Source organism: Armigeres subalbatus, chromosome 2 (genome assembly GCF_024139115.2).
Source record: "Armigeres subalbatus isolate Guangzhou_Male chromosome 2, GZ_Asu_2, whole genome shotgun sequence".
In the NCBI taxonomy this organism is placed as follows: domain Eukaryota; kingdom Metazoa; phylum Arthropoda; class Insecta; order Diptera; family Culicidae; genus Armigeres; species Armigeres subalbatus.
Window position 1 is genome coordinate 119,819,532 of NC_085140.1, and position 16,389 is coordinate 119,835,920.

Here is a 16,389-nt window from a genome sequence, read left to right on the forward strand (position 1 = left end):
GTCGTCATAGTCCATTTAGCCGCCTAGCCCTTCAACTGCCGTTGATACGCTATCGTTTCTAGCGAGCACCGCGCGGAGGCGAACTACACTTCCCGCCGAACGTGAACAGATTAAGTGGACGTGAACAGATCAAGTGTTCGCCTTACGTCAGAAGAAATGCCGTGAATACAACGTCCCCACACACCTTCTATTTATCAACTTCAAAGCCGCATATGATACAATCGATCGGGACCAGCTATGGCAACTAATGCACGAAAACGGATAAACTGATACGGTTGATCAAGGCGACAATGGATCGAGTGATGTGCGTAGTTCGAGTTTCAGAGGCATTCTCGAGTCCCTTCGAAACGCGCAGAGGGTTACGGCAAGATGATCGTCTTTCGTGTCTGCTATTCAACATCGCTTCGATATTATGGCACGTAAGCCATAAGGTGGTGACGAAATCGAGAGGTGGTTGAAGAATTCGTGTACTTGGGCTCACTCGTGACCTCCGATAACGATACCAGCAGAGAAATTCGGAGACGCATCATGGCAGGAAATCGTACGTACTTTGGACTCCGCAAAATGGTCCGATCGAATAGAATTCGCCGCCGTACCAAACTGACTATCTACAAAACGTTTATTAGACCGGTAGTTCTCTACGGACACAAGACCTGGACGATGCTCGTGGACGACCAACGCGCACTGCAAGTTTTCGAAAGTAAAGTGCTGCGTACCATCTATGGTGGGGTGCAGATAGCGGACGTTACGTGGGAGAGGCGAATGAACCACGAGTTGCATCAGCTGTTGGGAGAACCATCCATCGTTCACACCGCGAAAATCGGACGACTACGGTGGGCCAGGAACATCGCCAGAATGTCGGACAGTGATCCGGTAAAAATGATTCTCGACAAGAACCCAACGGGAACAAAAAGGCGAAGTGCGCAGTGAGCAAGGTGAATCGGTCAGGTGGAGGACGTTTTGCAGACCCTCCGCTGGCTGCGTGGTTGGCGACGTACAGCCATGGACCGAGCTGAATGGAGAAGGTTTTTGTGTACATAAACAATAAATCTAATAACTGATCGCAGTGGCACACCCTAACAGGAAAAAATCTAAAAATATTGGAGGGCTTTACTACACTTACGTGCTGTCGATAGGGCTTTACTACACTTACGATAAATAGTCGAAATAATCAAGGAATAGTTCTTTCCAAATGATTGCTGCAAACCTTTCAATGGTACAATTTTCTGTATTATATATTCATTCTCACATTCATTTTGTCTAACTTCCCCTTGAAATATCACCTCCTCGGCCTTTTCACATACCTCATTTACGCACTTTCTGTTACAACGGAACGCTGCAGGTTAATCGGTGTTGAACTTCTTTTTTTAACTATGTTTCCTTCGAATCAATAATAGTTAGTACTATGGCTGTTTCAGTTGTTCTTAATTGATTTTACTGTTGAGATAAAACTTTCGCTACTGTCGTTACTTCTGCTGTTGTGCTAAGAATGTTTCCTTTTTGTCTACCCATAAAACAGTGGTCAATTTTTAAACTTGAATACGGTTCGGCTACCGAACGTGTACTTGTGTTAGATGCATTGCGGTCCGCCGAAAAATCGAGACACTTCATATACGTGGGTTAGGTAGTCAAGAGTTTATCACGATCGTCATAATTATCCTTTCAGTTGTGCATGTTTTTTCTGCTTTTCTGTTACCTACTACTTTCGGTTCATTACTTCTAACCGTTACCGAATGTTTACTTTATTTGTTCCTTGCTCATTTATAATCATCTCTAAACTAACAATAAATATACAGTTTCAGTTTGGAATCTTATTCTTTTGTTCACATGTCTAACTAGATTATACATCTCTTACTTTTGTTATGGTTTATTTCTTCATTTGTTCTCTTCACAGCTTAATAAATATCCTTTGTGTAATTCCTTTCGCGTTTGCAAAATGTGTTCAATATATCGTCGCTTATGCTTCAAAGGTATATTTGTTCGAGGATAAACGTTTTAAGGGATTCAATCGAGTGACGGCTTTGAATTGACTAACCACTTTGCTATGGGCATGGCAGATAGTCTCCCACACTTTTGATAATAGCGACAGAAAATTTCAAACGAATTCGCTGCGTTCGAATCGTTTTCCCATTTGATTTTGCTAGCGTTAACGAGTTTTCATTCGAAAACACATTCGAAAGTTAATGAGAATACGAGTGGTAGTACGGTTGTTATTAGCAATGATTTAGATTTACATTCACTACTCATACTCCAGATCCGATCGATTAGAGATCACAGTGTCGCGTGTTGTGCTCTATTTTTGGGACGCAGGTATAGGTGATAATTTTATTTGATTTTTGATTAATAAGCGACGACATACAGTGTTTAAATTTCTGCCCTTCATTCCTCGCTATCGATTTATTTCCTTCAAACAGACATTCCTGTTTGTATTATGAATTTGGAAAATTTGATTGATTTGCTATTAACTACATTGGATTCCTTTCTGCTATTAATATCTGAGATTTGGGATCGTGTGACTGAGTTTGTTTCTCGTATGAGTGTTGAAATAGAACTTTCTATAATGTAGGTAGTAGGACCGCTATGTACGCTAGAGAAGGACTAATATATAATCAAAAATGGGGAGAAACGGTGATTTTTCTTTCTTAGCTTTAAATATTGAATCTTGTTATCATCTGTATAAATTTCAACTATTTTGCTATTAACGATGAAAAGGTACCGATTTATGTGTTTGTTCAACGTTTTACTTGTATCGTTTATCTGTGGGTAAATTTGGTTCACAGGTATTAAATGGATTGATACCGTCTATTATCAAACATGAAGGGTTTGCTTTTATGCTATTTCAATCTTATTTTTGATGTGATCACAGGCAAACAGACATGGCAGTTGAGAAGATCTTTTTGCGATATTTAAAGAATGTCTACGTAGCTTAATAATAGCCCAAGAAAAAACAAAGGTGTGGACAAAGATGAGAAAACCACGAAAGCAAAGAAAACAACTCTTTTGCAAAAAAAAAGACTGGAACAGCATTAAATAGATTTCATTGCTCAAAAGAAGCGCTACTTGTTGGAGCACTTGGCGCATTTATTTTTTAAAGTTATTTGAAGAACTTTATGGAAAACGACACTGAAAACTGAAATCGTGTGCTTGAGAAGAAAAATATTCATGAAATACGCAAAAAAAATAGCCACTGCCTACCGAGATGCATCCTGAACAGAACATGAGCCAAGAGCGTGCCTCGGTGTTCTAAGTTCTGAATTCTGAACACAGTTCAGTGTGCGCTGGGTTGGTACGCAAGCAAAACGATCATGGTAACTAAGATTCCTTAGATTTCGAGCTATGCATTTCGGCACCGGCAATTTGTTTTCCTAGGATACAAGTTGCTAAGTTAGCTCAGTGCTCTTGAACGGTGTGCTGTGTTCAGAACGTTTTGAACACGAACACGCGTTCTCGTGTTCAGATGCATCTCTGACCGGTCGGGATCGAACCCACACCTTCAAATACGCTAGACGGCTGCTCTACCATTAGGCTATAGTAAATTTAATGATACTCTCATTAAGTTACATTAGTACTGTAATAAATACGGTTCCTGAAGTCCCGGAGATCAAGCTGCCATCGATAATCAATTTCTTTCGGATGTCTATTGTGCCGACAAGTCCCCTCGTCACGACAACACTACCTACTGTAGTACTAAGACCGACTCTCAGGTATCTGGCAACCCCAATCCTACCCAATACGTTTGACAATAGCCAGCATCTTTGAGTTTCCCATTGTTCGGTTGAAATTGGGTTTCCCACTGACAATTCTATTTTGTAAATAAACCACTATTCCGAAGTGATTTTTTCCAAATAGACGTAATTATTTCTCACCATTTTTCAAGAATTTGTGCAAAACTATGAATGCGAGGTGTATTTCAACAAGAATATTGATGCCGCTCTACTACGCCAAAAAATCATGATATGATATTTAATACTTATTTTCAAAGGCTGGTTTCAACGACTATGATTACGCCTTCGCATTGAATAAATCGACGATTTTGATGCTGGCATCAGAAACATGGCCGCTTGGCAGACCCCTGCCGACTCTGCTGTAGTGAGCAGGCTTTTGACATCCTATTGTTTAGTCCATCGCCAGATCGTAGCCAGGATGTTCCGGGCTATAATTTTTTTTCATACTGCGTTTCAATGATGACAGCGGGCTATGTCTATTGATGATGATGACACCACGCTTGTCACCGGCTCGGTAGTGAGTGATCGATGAAATGTCAGCTGTCATGATAAAGCTAAATTGAAAGGCCGAATGAAAGCTAAAGCAACTAAGCAAATAGTTTATACAATAAATATTGAATTCGATAAATAATATTGAAGAATTATCTCTATAATTACGGTCTGATCCTTTTGGCAAACTCCCGTATGCCTTCTACCAAAATCCCGTATGAAGGGGGAGGGAAGAATATTAGTGCGGAAGCTGATATATCTCCATGCCTGCCGTATTCTAACGGAACCAGCAATTATATACTTTCGCCTCTAATTCTATCATGCATTTCCGTATCATTGTAAATCGTTTAGTTTAACGTAGAAGTAATACACTCAAATCATTAATTGGTTTAAGATAGTGTTATTGTTGTTGATCAAGGATGGAGAATCGGTAAAATCTTGTGTTCCAATCTACCAATGCGCCGCGGAACTGCCAATCCTGCAATCGTCCTGACGTGGCAGAAAGCGAGATGGTCCAGTGCAGCGTCTGTAAGCTGTGGGAGCACTTCGAATGTGCGGGTGTTGGCGAGGAGATTAAACATGTGAATGTCAGGTATGTCTGTAGGCAATGTGCTACCAACCAGGGAACCTCAACCGGAGGTGCTCTGCAAGTGCCTGTTGAAGATAAGCGGAAATCCAAAAGATCGAAGGCGAGCTCCAAAGCAGCATCGAAAAAAGGGAAAACGCCCCTTGACCCACCGAAAAGTGTCAGTTCCAGCATCCGCGCCAAGCTACTAGAAGAAGAACTGCGGCTTATCGAAGAAGAACGGCAGTTAAAGGAGTTGAGCTACAAGAGCAGGAAGACATTAAACAATGGCAGCTAATTGAGGAAGAGCGTAGACTTGAAGAAAAACGGCGCACGCTTAAAATCAATAACACAGAGATATGTTTGTTTCACACAAAACGGACCTAATGCGGAACATCCTCTAGATGAGCGACAGTTACACAGGCACAAAAATGCCTCTTACGGTCGTGATAACGGTTCTTTTCAATATGTAAACGTTTGTACAGATTCCTTGTTTCATGAGGAACCAAATACTGTTGAAAATATTGAAATCCAAACTTCAATAAAACCACACGAACTATTTTTGTGGCTGTGTAACTGTCGCTCATCTAGGGGATGTTCCGCATTAGGTCCGTTTTGTGTGAAGCAAACACATCTCTGTGTTATTGATTTTAAGCGTGCGACTCGCAGAAGAGGAGAGCAACATTCGTGAGCGAAAATTGCAAGAAGAAGTGGCACTAACAAGAAAGGATGGTATCGGAGCTGAGCTCATCAAGATGGGCCCGGAAAAGCTGGCCACTTGCCAGCACAAACTGATAGTCAGAATCTGGGAAACCGAACAGCTACCGGAGGAGTGGAAGGAAGGGGTTATATGCCCCATCTACAAGAAAGGCGACAAACTGGAGTGTGAGAACTTTCGAGTGATCACCATCCTTAATGCCGCCTACAAAGTGATATCCCAGATCATCTTCCGTCGTCTGTCACCATTAGTGAACGAGTTCGTGGAAAGTTATCAAGCCGGCTTCGTTGACGGCCGCTCGACAATGGACCAGATCTTTACTGTACGGCAAATCCTTCAAAAATGCCGTGAATACCAGGTCCCAACGCACCATCTGTTCGTTGATTTCAAGGCGGCATACGACAGTATAGACCGCGTAGAGCTATGGAAAATTATGGACGAGAACAGCCTACCTGGGAAGCTTACCAGACTGATCAAAAAACGGTGGAAGGTGTGCAAAACTGTGTGAAGATTTCGGGCGAACACTCCAGTTCGTTCGAATCGCGCCGGGGACTAAAGAAAGGTTATGGGCTTTGGTGCCTGATGTTCAACATTGCGCTAGAAGGTGTCATGCGCAGAGCCGGGTGTAACAGTCGGGGTACGATTTTCAACAGATCCAGTCAATTTATTTGTTTCGCGGATGACATGGACATTGTCGGCCGAACATTTGCAAAGGTGGCAGAACTGTACACCCGCCTGAAACGTGAAGCAACAAAAGTTGGACTGGTGGTGAATGCGTCAAAGACAAAGTACATGCTTGTGGGCGGAACCGAGCGCGACAGGGCCCGCCTGGGAAGCAGTGTTACGATAGACGGGGATACCTTCGAGGTGGTCGAGGAATTCGTCTACCTCGGATCCTTGCTAACGGCTGACAACAACGTTAGTCGTGAAATACGAAGGCGCATCATCTGTGGAAGTCGGGCCTACTACGGGCTCCAGAAGAAACTGCGGTCGAAAAGATTCGCCACCGCACCAAATGTGTCATGTACAAGACGTTAATAAGACCGGTAGTCCTCTACGGACATGAAACATGGACAATGCTCGAGGAGGACTTGCAAGCACTCGGAGTATTCGAGAGACGGGTGCTTAGGACCATATTTGGCGGTGTGCAAGAAGACGGTGTGTGGCGGCGAAGAATGAACCATGAGCTCGCCCAACTCTACGGCGAACCCAGTATCCAGAAGGTAGCTAAAGCCGGAAGGGTACGATGGGCAGGACATGTTGCAAGAATGCCGGACAGCAACCCTGCAAAGATGGTGTTCGCTTCCGATCCGGCAGGTACGAGACGGCGTGGAGCGCAGCGAGCGAGATGGGCAGACCAGGTGCAGAACGACTTGGCGAGCGTGGGGCGTATCCGAGGATGGAGAGATGCGGCCTCGAACCGTGCATTGTGGCGTCAAATTGTTGATTTAGTGTTATCTGTTTAGATGTTAACTAAATAAATGAAAATGAAATGAAGAAAGCAGATGCAAATTCGCAAGGAATCCTTTGAGAAACGGCAGGCGGTTATCCGGCAGGCAGCCTCGGCAAGTTTCAGAGGTAGTTCGATCGGAGACTCGAATGAAAAGGTGAACAAGTGGCTGAATTCACAAAACAATGTTGGAGGATCCATAAAGGAACTGGAAGGCGACGACAACGATGAGGAACGATCTGCCGATCATGACGCAAGAATGGTTCCGATGGACCCAAGAAATGTGGACCCCAAGCTTGCAGCACTTTCGATCGTGTCAGACTCCAACAGACTTCTCTATCCAGTTGCTCAATCAGCGCACAATTTGCCAAGCCCCCAAAGAGCTGTGCCAACTCACATGCTCACTCAAGTGCAGATCGTCGCGAGGCAAGTAATGGGAAATGATCTTCCGGCATTCGGAGTGGCCAATACTTATAAGCAACTTTGAGCAATCCACGGTCACCTGCGGATACACCGATGCGGAAAATCTTGTCCGGCTTCAACGGTCTTTGAAGGGAGTTGCTCTTGAATCTGTAGGAAGTCGTCTCCTGAGCAGGAGAAATTGGCTCAATAATAGCTAATTCTGTTAATGATACCATACTCTGTTATGAACTAGCCCTGCATAAGAGGTAAAATACCAAAGGAATAATACCAAAAAGTTATATGCACAATACTTGAGCTATAACATACTCTGTTATTAAATTTTATTTCAATACCAACTGCATAACCAATTATTATTCTTTCAGTATTGAAATACCTAAGCATGTTATCCCTTAAGTATTCTGCATATACAATTTTGGTATTATTTTTTGGTATTTTACCTCTTATGCTAGTTCATACCAATTTCTGTTATCGAGCTCGTCGCTCCTGCTCGGGGTTCTGCTACCAGCAAGTGTGCCGCACGTCATAAAGACTCTGCGCACACTATACGGAAGGCCGGAACTCATCATCCGATCACAAATGATCAAGATTCATCAGGCTAATCCAATTCGTTCTATCGGTGCAAAACCTCGTAGATCATCTTAAAGCAGCAGGGCAAATCGATCATCTCTCAAATCCAGCCCTTATGTAGGACTTATAGAGAAATTACTTTGATCAATGGGGCTAGACTGGGCAATTTACTTTCGGCGAGTTCCTGTCTGGATTAGTAACGCCAGCGAGCGAAGTTCTTTCCAGAGGTAGGCGCGTCAGCAAGAAGCGACAAACGCAAAAGAAACTGTGAGTGGTCATGCACACACTGCTGAACGGAATCTTTCATCCGTAACTGGGGATTCGTCTGTAACCAACAGTATGAAAAGCATGTGGACGGAGTGGACATCGGGTGGTAGGATGTCATCAGTTTAAGGGCGCTACTTTAGATAAAAGGTGGAAGTTGGTCAAACAAAATAAAATGTTGTCGAACTTGCCTCAAAAGTCATGGAAAATGGCCCTGTCGCTCCTGGAATGGTTGTGGAACTGAAGGATGTCGGCAGAAACACATTACACTTCTCCAAACATTCTCCCCCTCTCAGGAAAACGTTGGTATGTCAGCCAGTCACGTGACCTCAAAGGACTTGAAGTGGTCTTTATTCCGCATTGTTCCCGTCATCCTGTTCAGCAACAGTTCCACTGAAACATTATTTGCTTTCATAGATGAGGGCTCTTCTTATACCCTATTAGAAAATCAGTTATACATCAATTAGGAGCTAAAGGACAGCACGAACCACTCACACTGCAGTGGACTGGCAATGTGAAGCGTAAGGAAACAAAATCACAGCGTTTACAGCTTGATATCTCGGGTTGAGGTGGTGTATCTCGTTACAATTCAATTGATGTTCGAACAGTTATCAGACTTGTACTGATCGGCCTGGACAATTTGAGACTGTGCGCCCCGCTCAAATTGCGAGAGGGAGGGTTGGCGAATCCACGCGATGCTAAATGTAGACTGGGGTGGAGCATCTACTGTTGTGTACCTAAGCGCTCCTCTCCAACGGCGATGGTCAACCTTCATGTTGGAACGGTATCTGATCCCGACCAAGAATTAAACGAGCAACTACGCGACTATTTCACACTGGAGAATGTACGAACTTCAAACCCACATGAGGTTCCGGAATCGGATGAAGAACAACGAGCGAAACGACTATTGGTAACCACGACACGGCGTATGCCAAATGGAACGGGATATAAAACTGGACTATTATGGAGAACAGATTGTCTGAGCTTCCCTGATAGTTACCCTATGGCGTTACGTCGGTTGGAGGCTCTAGAGCGAAAGCTTCAGAAGGAACCGAAGCTAGAGCGACGTGTTCGAGAACTAATTTCGGAGTACGAACGTAAAGGATACGCACACAAAGCAAATTTGGAAGAATTGACCTCCGTCTGTCCTAATCAGGTTTGGTACCTGCCATTGGAGGTCATCGTTAATCCAAAGAAGCCTGGGAAAGTGCGGCTAATCTGGGACGCAGCGGCGAAAGTTGACAACGTCTCTTTCAACTCTAATCTTCTCAAGGGCTCTGGCCTGCTGTCACCCCTTCCGAAAAGTCTCTATCATTTCCGCCAATTTCCCGTCGCTATATGCGGTGATTTGATGGAAATGTTCCATCAAAGAAAATTCGAGCCCCCCATACCCGCGCAAAGTCTGAAGCCATAATGAGAGCATATAGAAAACACATTTTGATTTTGACATCAAATTGAAATCATAATTTGTTTTCAAATATGAATCATCATGATTGATTACATATTTTGATCTCATTTTGCTATATTGTGCTTCCAGTTGAAAACCGAAGTGAGCTCTCGCGACGATTGAGTTTTTCCTTATTTCATGATGTCGCAACTGCATCGCGACTAGTGCGCATCTATGCCACCGCCGTGCGCCTTGATGCGCACTAGTCGCGACGTAGTTGCGACAAAAGGAAACGGGAGAAAACTCGATTGTCGCGAGAGCTCACTTCGGTTTTCAACTGGAAGTACAATAGATTTCTAAATTGTTTGATCTGACATCAAACTGTGTACAGTGGACGTTCGCTAATTGGGTCTTTTCTAGTTGGGGCGTTTCTTAGTTGGGGGTTTGCTAATTGGGGTGAAACCCAATTAAAAACCAGCTGAACGTCAGAATGTGATGTCAAAAACGCGTTGACGTTTTGTTTCCGTGTTTGGCGGGATCGATTTTTTCTGGCGCGTAAAATTTTCCTTTGTTCAATGCAAAAAGTAAACAACATTGACGCTTGTCAAAACGCCCCAATTAGCGAACGATCACTGTACTTATTTTGTTATCGGAACTAATATCAAATTTAGTTGTTATTTTAACCGTTAAAACGACCAAAAAGATATCAAATTAAGTAATCATATTCGGCGATTTCACAACATCAAAACGAGTTATCGTTTTGCTCTCAAGCTTTGCTCGGGTAGTCAGTCAGTAAGGTTTTTATTTCGTGACAATCACAAAAGTTTTTATTCCGTGATTCTTCGAAACAGGACCGATTCACCTTCGAAGCAGAATATTGAATGGAGCTGCTGAAAGAAGAAAGACACTATTTCGTGTCGTATTCGGAAGGATTATTTCCGGAGTTGTTTCTGAAGTCCTGTTGTATCAGAACGTCGGCTCAGGAGGTACTTTCCCCTCAGTTCTGCTAAGGTCCTCAGGAACGGTTTCTACCTGGATGGAGTGCTGTCGACATCGAAACAGGGAAGGTGTTGGAGGAATTGAGAGACGAGCGGTCGATTCTAGAATTACATTTATCGACCTTCGCTGTGCAAACTTTAGGTTTCACATTGGAACCCAGCACTGATTGCTACCGTTTCAATTCGACTCCCTTGGATAAATCTGCAGAATTTACAAAGCGGTGCATGTCTCTCGTCTATTTGATCCATTAGGACTAAGGCTTCCAAGCCGTTAAATAGGTTTCCACGTTTCTTAAATGTGAAGCTCCCGAGCCTCTTGAGAGAAGGCTCCAAAGCCTCTTAAAAAGAGGCCTCCTAGAATTTTGAAAGGAGTACCCAGGGCCTGTTGAAAAGGGGCTCCCGAGGCTTCAGAGGCTCTTGAAAGAAGGCTTCCGAGCATTTTGAAAGGAGGCTTCCGAGCCTTTTGAAAGGAGGCTTCCGAGCCTCTAGAAAGGAGGCTTCCGAGCCTCTTGAAAGGAGGCTTCCGAGCCTCTTGAAAGGAGGCTTCCGAGGCCTCTTGAAAGGAGGCTTCGAGCCTCTTGAAAGGAGGCTTCCGAGCCTCTTGACAGGAGGCTTCGGAGGCCTCTTGAAAGGAGGCTTTGAGGCCTCTTGAAAGGAGGCTTCTGAGCCTCTTGAAAGGAGGCTTCCGAGCCTCTTGAAAGGAGGCTTCCGAGCCTCTTGAAAGGAGGCTTCCGAGCCTCTTGAAAGGAGGCTTCCGAGCCTCTTGAAAGGAGGCTTCCGAGCCTCTTGAAAGGAGGCTTCCGAGCCTCTTGAAAGGAGGCTTCCGAGCCTCTTAAAAAGAGGCTTCCGAGCCTCTTGAAAGGAGGCTTCCGAGCCTCTTGAAAGGAGGCTTCCGAGCCTCTTGAAAGGAGGCTTCCGAGCCTCTTGAAAGGAGGCTTCTGAACCAAGGGTGGGAAAAATCAAATTTTTATACAATCTGGTTTGATCAACACCCACATGCGATCATACTTTTAAATTATCCATTGGTAAAAACTAGTCAGCGAGTAAGAATCGTTTGAAAAGTGTATCTTGATTTGAAGCATTTACAGCATGACGAAATCCGGGCGAGTCGATGTACTCGATTTGAAGGTTCAAAGGTTGAAATGCGAGCAGAATTGTACCAGAAGCCGAATGTTGACGGGAAGGAGTCGGTTGAAAAGAGAACGGTAAAAAGAAGCAAGAGCTATCAAAACAAGAACCTACGCAGAACAAGAAAAAGCCGTATGAAAAACGTGTGTTTACCGTTGCGCAAAAAAGCGTGATGCAGAACGATATGCATAGATTTTAGGAGACTGTCACTGGCGTGCAGAGAAAAGCAGCGCCATATTCCGTTATGTGGAACGACCAAGAAGGTATTTTTTTCTGACAGAGCGATGATGACCAAGCTGTGAGGCCGCTTAAAAATATGGATGCAGGAAAGGACCAGCCCTCTGCTTTACTTCTCAAACAGGAAATTAAGCAGCTTTACGAAGTGCTGCATCATCATCTTCTTCTTATTGGCATTACGTCCCCACACTGGGACAGAGCCGCCTCGCAGCTTAGTGTTCATTAAGCACTTCCACAGTTATTAACTGCGAGGTTTCTAAGCCAGGTTACCATTTTTGCATTCGTATATCATGAGGCTAACACGATGATACTTTTATGCCCAGGGAAGTCGAGACAACTTCCAATCCGAAAATTGCCTAGACCAGCACCGGGAATCGAACCCAGCCACCCTCAGCATGGTCTTGCTTTGTAGCCGCGCGTCTTACCACACGGCTAAGGAGGGCCCCATCATATTATGTTATGGTGCTGCATCATATTATGTCGAAAACATGGGAGGAAGAAGAATTCTCTATAAACAATGGCACAGAATGGAACGACCCAATTAATTTTCCAATTCGGGGTGCGAATGGTACATGGTGCATTGCACAGGGAACCAACAGATGTTTGCTTGGGACTAGCACACATCTTCAATGTACAAGTACTGGTGATCTCATTTGTTAGGTCATACTGGCGCTTGCCACGTCAGAATGCAAGTCAATGTAGGGAAGGGGGAGGAAATGATTATGCAATCACTCGCCCACTGCAAGCCGAATATACCTCTGCACTTGCCACGAGTTCATGCGGAATTTGTTGGAATTTTTGGGTTAGGTTCGAGAGGCAGAGGTCCGTCTTGGTTAACGAGCTGCCAATGTGATAAATAGGAGAAAGCAACTGATGGAATATCTAATTGGAAACGCGCTTTATAAGCTCATTTTCAATTCTAGCAGATTACTGTTAGAATATTCATGTTGAAGGTATAGGAATTGAGATGTAAACGGTATGGAAAATGAGAAAATGAGAAATATAGAGAAAGATACAAAGTAGGAGAGAATAGAACGGACCTGGGATTGAACCCACGACCTCCTGCGTATGTGGCAGAAGCAGTAGCCATATGACTACCAAGCCCGCTAGGCTGGATTCGTTGTTCTTATGCCGGAAAAATCGAGCGAAAATAATATTCAGTAGAGAAGTCGGTAGGCTTTTTGCAGTTAGAGAGGACCTGAGGGCGCTAAACGTTGAAGCATATGGAAACGAGTGACCCAAGAAAAGGATGCTTTACTCGGCAAAGGATCATCAAGGAGGAGCTTTAGACCATTAAATTTAAATGTAGAGGTGATTACTAGACATATTAGTTTTCAAAAAATAGTAACTCAAGCCATTACCCGGTTGAGTAGATTATTTCCCAAATCATTTCCCATCGTGTCCAATTTTCGTTTTTTCGGCTTTTCCCGGCTTTCCCAACTGTATGTAGTGGAAACCCTGTTAAGTAGACCCTGACTGAAGGAGACATGAAAACGGTTGTGAGCGTGAATCAGTTCAAGGTAAACTGACGTTTCACTGCGTAAAACGAGGACAAAAAAGAACAGGTTCAGGGTTAAGATTTTAATATTGTTGTAAAGAAATTAAATATCATCACACAAAGAAGATTTCCATGTCTGTTCATCTGTGAAAAATGGCTAGATTCAGAATGCTGCATTATAACATATTGTTTAAAGTTTCTTTGAGAAAAATATCATCATGATTGGTTTACAAACTAAACCTCATAAATCTTGAACATAGCGTAAACCAATTGTTCGACTCAAGTTGCTCTGTTTCTACTTGCAATGTAACACATTACTGGTGTTTCAAATTGTGATTTTTATAAACATTAGGCTTTCCAATTTCAACTATTTACTTACCTAAAGGAAATATAGTCTTATTTTCTTCACATCAGCGTTTGTTTTTTTAGTAAGTCTGTAACATTTCATCAATGCGCGTTCACTTCCTAACGATTGTACTACACACATTTGTTTGTTCCTTCTTCAGACTAGGTATGTCGAAAAACGGGGAGAAAGGCTACCGGAAAATGTTGCTAATAATTTACTTCGTTTGAAATTATTGGCACATGGTCGAGTGGTAAGGCCGGATACTGCCCTACCAATTAATTAGGGAAGAGGAAACACATTATCTTATTATCTATTCAACTCATTTTTCATTCCAAGCAATTGGTGTTACTTTATAAAAAGCAAATAACATTTGTTTCCTATTGGGAAAATTAACAAAATAGCGATGAACACTCTGCAGTCACTTAAAATATTTGCAATGTTGTGCAAAAAGTGTTTGTGCATTTGAATCTAATAGGCTAAACAATACTGAGAAAGAAGTAAATTATGAATCGGTTTACATTTCATGGCTTTGGATATTCGATTTTATTAATACAATTCTACTTTCATTCAATGAGTTCTTACTTCAATATCCTTTATAATCTAACTAAACAATGTTTTAGTTTTTCTTTTTCTCTACTTACATCTTATAAGGTCGATCGAGTTGTGGATTCTTGTTTTCTTTTTTCGAGTGTTATTTCTCACTTTGAACCGATTTTGAGCGATCGTGTTTAATTATGTTGTTTTTTTTTTATTCTCCTACAAAGAAACGAGTGTTAAAGCAAAATATCATAACACACCTGCGTTCAGAATAATATCAGTGCCAGTTTAATTTCCCAATTTGTTTGACGTGAGTGTCCAATTGATTTGACGGCCTTTATCAATTTATTTGAACAAGAACTGAAATGTGCAGTAAGTAGTGTCATGTAACTGAAAGGTTATAGCTGTTCGTAAAAAAATGGAAACTACACTGACTTAAAAGCTTCACTCTTATTACTCTGAACACAAGTGTGAGGTTTTGAACCGTTATGTAACCGGTTATTTAACATAATTCATTACAACTAATTATTTGAACAAATGTGTACGGATTCGTTGGTAACTTACAAATATCTATAATTAGTAGGTGTAATCGAAAAAAATAAATAAGTAGAGTTATGGGAAAAGACAGACAAGATTGGGAGATCAATGTATTCGTGTTTCATCATTGAGTTGGATTAGATCGGTTAACGTTTGATGATTGAGGCATGACATTTTAAATCTGTTTAACTATGGCTTTAAACGAGTTATTGCATTTTACCGGACAACAACCTGTCGAATGACAGCGAAATGTTTTAAAAGCTAACTCATAATACTAGTAATATCACAAACCACAATCTTAAATTTATATAATAGTCATCCAACGGGCTAGACATTACGTGGTGTAACAGAGCAAGTGAATTGTTGCGTACATTATTTTACTCATGAACATCCTAACTAAATTTTATTGTGCCCTGTTAATTAATCTTTAATCTATATACATAAAAATGAATTTCTGTCTGTCTGAACCTTATAGACTCCGAAAATACTGAACCGATCGGCGTGAAAATTTGTATGCAGAGGTTTCTGGGGCCGGGGAAGGTTCTTAAGATGGGGCTCCCATACAAATGAAACAGAAATTTCTGCATAATGCGAGAACTAATCAGAGAATAAATCAATTTTAGGCGAAACAAAGTTCATCGGGTCTGCTAGTTATCAAATAAAATTTTACATTTTTCGCCATTGTTGTTGGTAGGTATCCATATTCGATCCAGCTTGGCAATTTATTTAACGAACATTTTTTTGCATGTTTGTGTATTTATTCTGAAGAATGAGGTTTAAAACTGACAATATTTACATGTAAAAATAATGCAAACCAAATAGGTGCATGGGTTGGGATGGTGATCATTATAATACATTACCACCCATACACAACATTTGAATTCGGAGTTTTTGTAATTGCAACCACAACTTATCTGAAAAACACTGCTTTCTGGTCTATTTTCTTCTGGACATTTAACAATGAGATAAGAAAAATAATAGTGGAGTGAAAGTTGTTATTTAAATAACTTAAAAAACTTTCCTGATTTAATTGGTCGCCTCTTTCTAATCAGCGTAACTAGATTTGAAGCATTTTTATCTGGGAGAAGCCCATATGGCATAATGCCATTCAGCATAATGTCATTTGGCATAACGAGTTAAACGTCAAGGGCCATTTGGCATAATCACATGAATCTAACAGCTCTATTATAAATTTTAAATTAGGGTATTTTAGCATATTGTAAAATTTTGTTGCTAGATCCCCTAAGGTTAAAGTAAGTTAAAACCTTTAATTCCATGCAAAATAGTAATTAAGAAAAAAAATGTGGCCAAACAAGCTGATTTTCAAAAGAAAATAGTAAATTCTTGCATATCGAATCGAAATATCATAGATTTTGAGACACAAAAATAAAAACTGTAACCATGAGTATCAACACTTGTGGAAACTTATCAAACGTATTTAGGAACCTTGATGGACCTTAATCATATCGATTGCCACTATTATTTTATTCCAACTCAATGATCAAACACCAACTTTCATA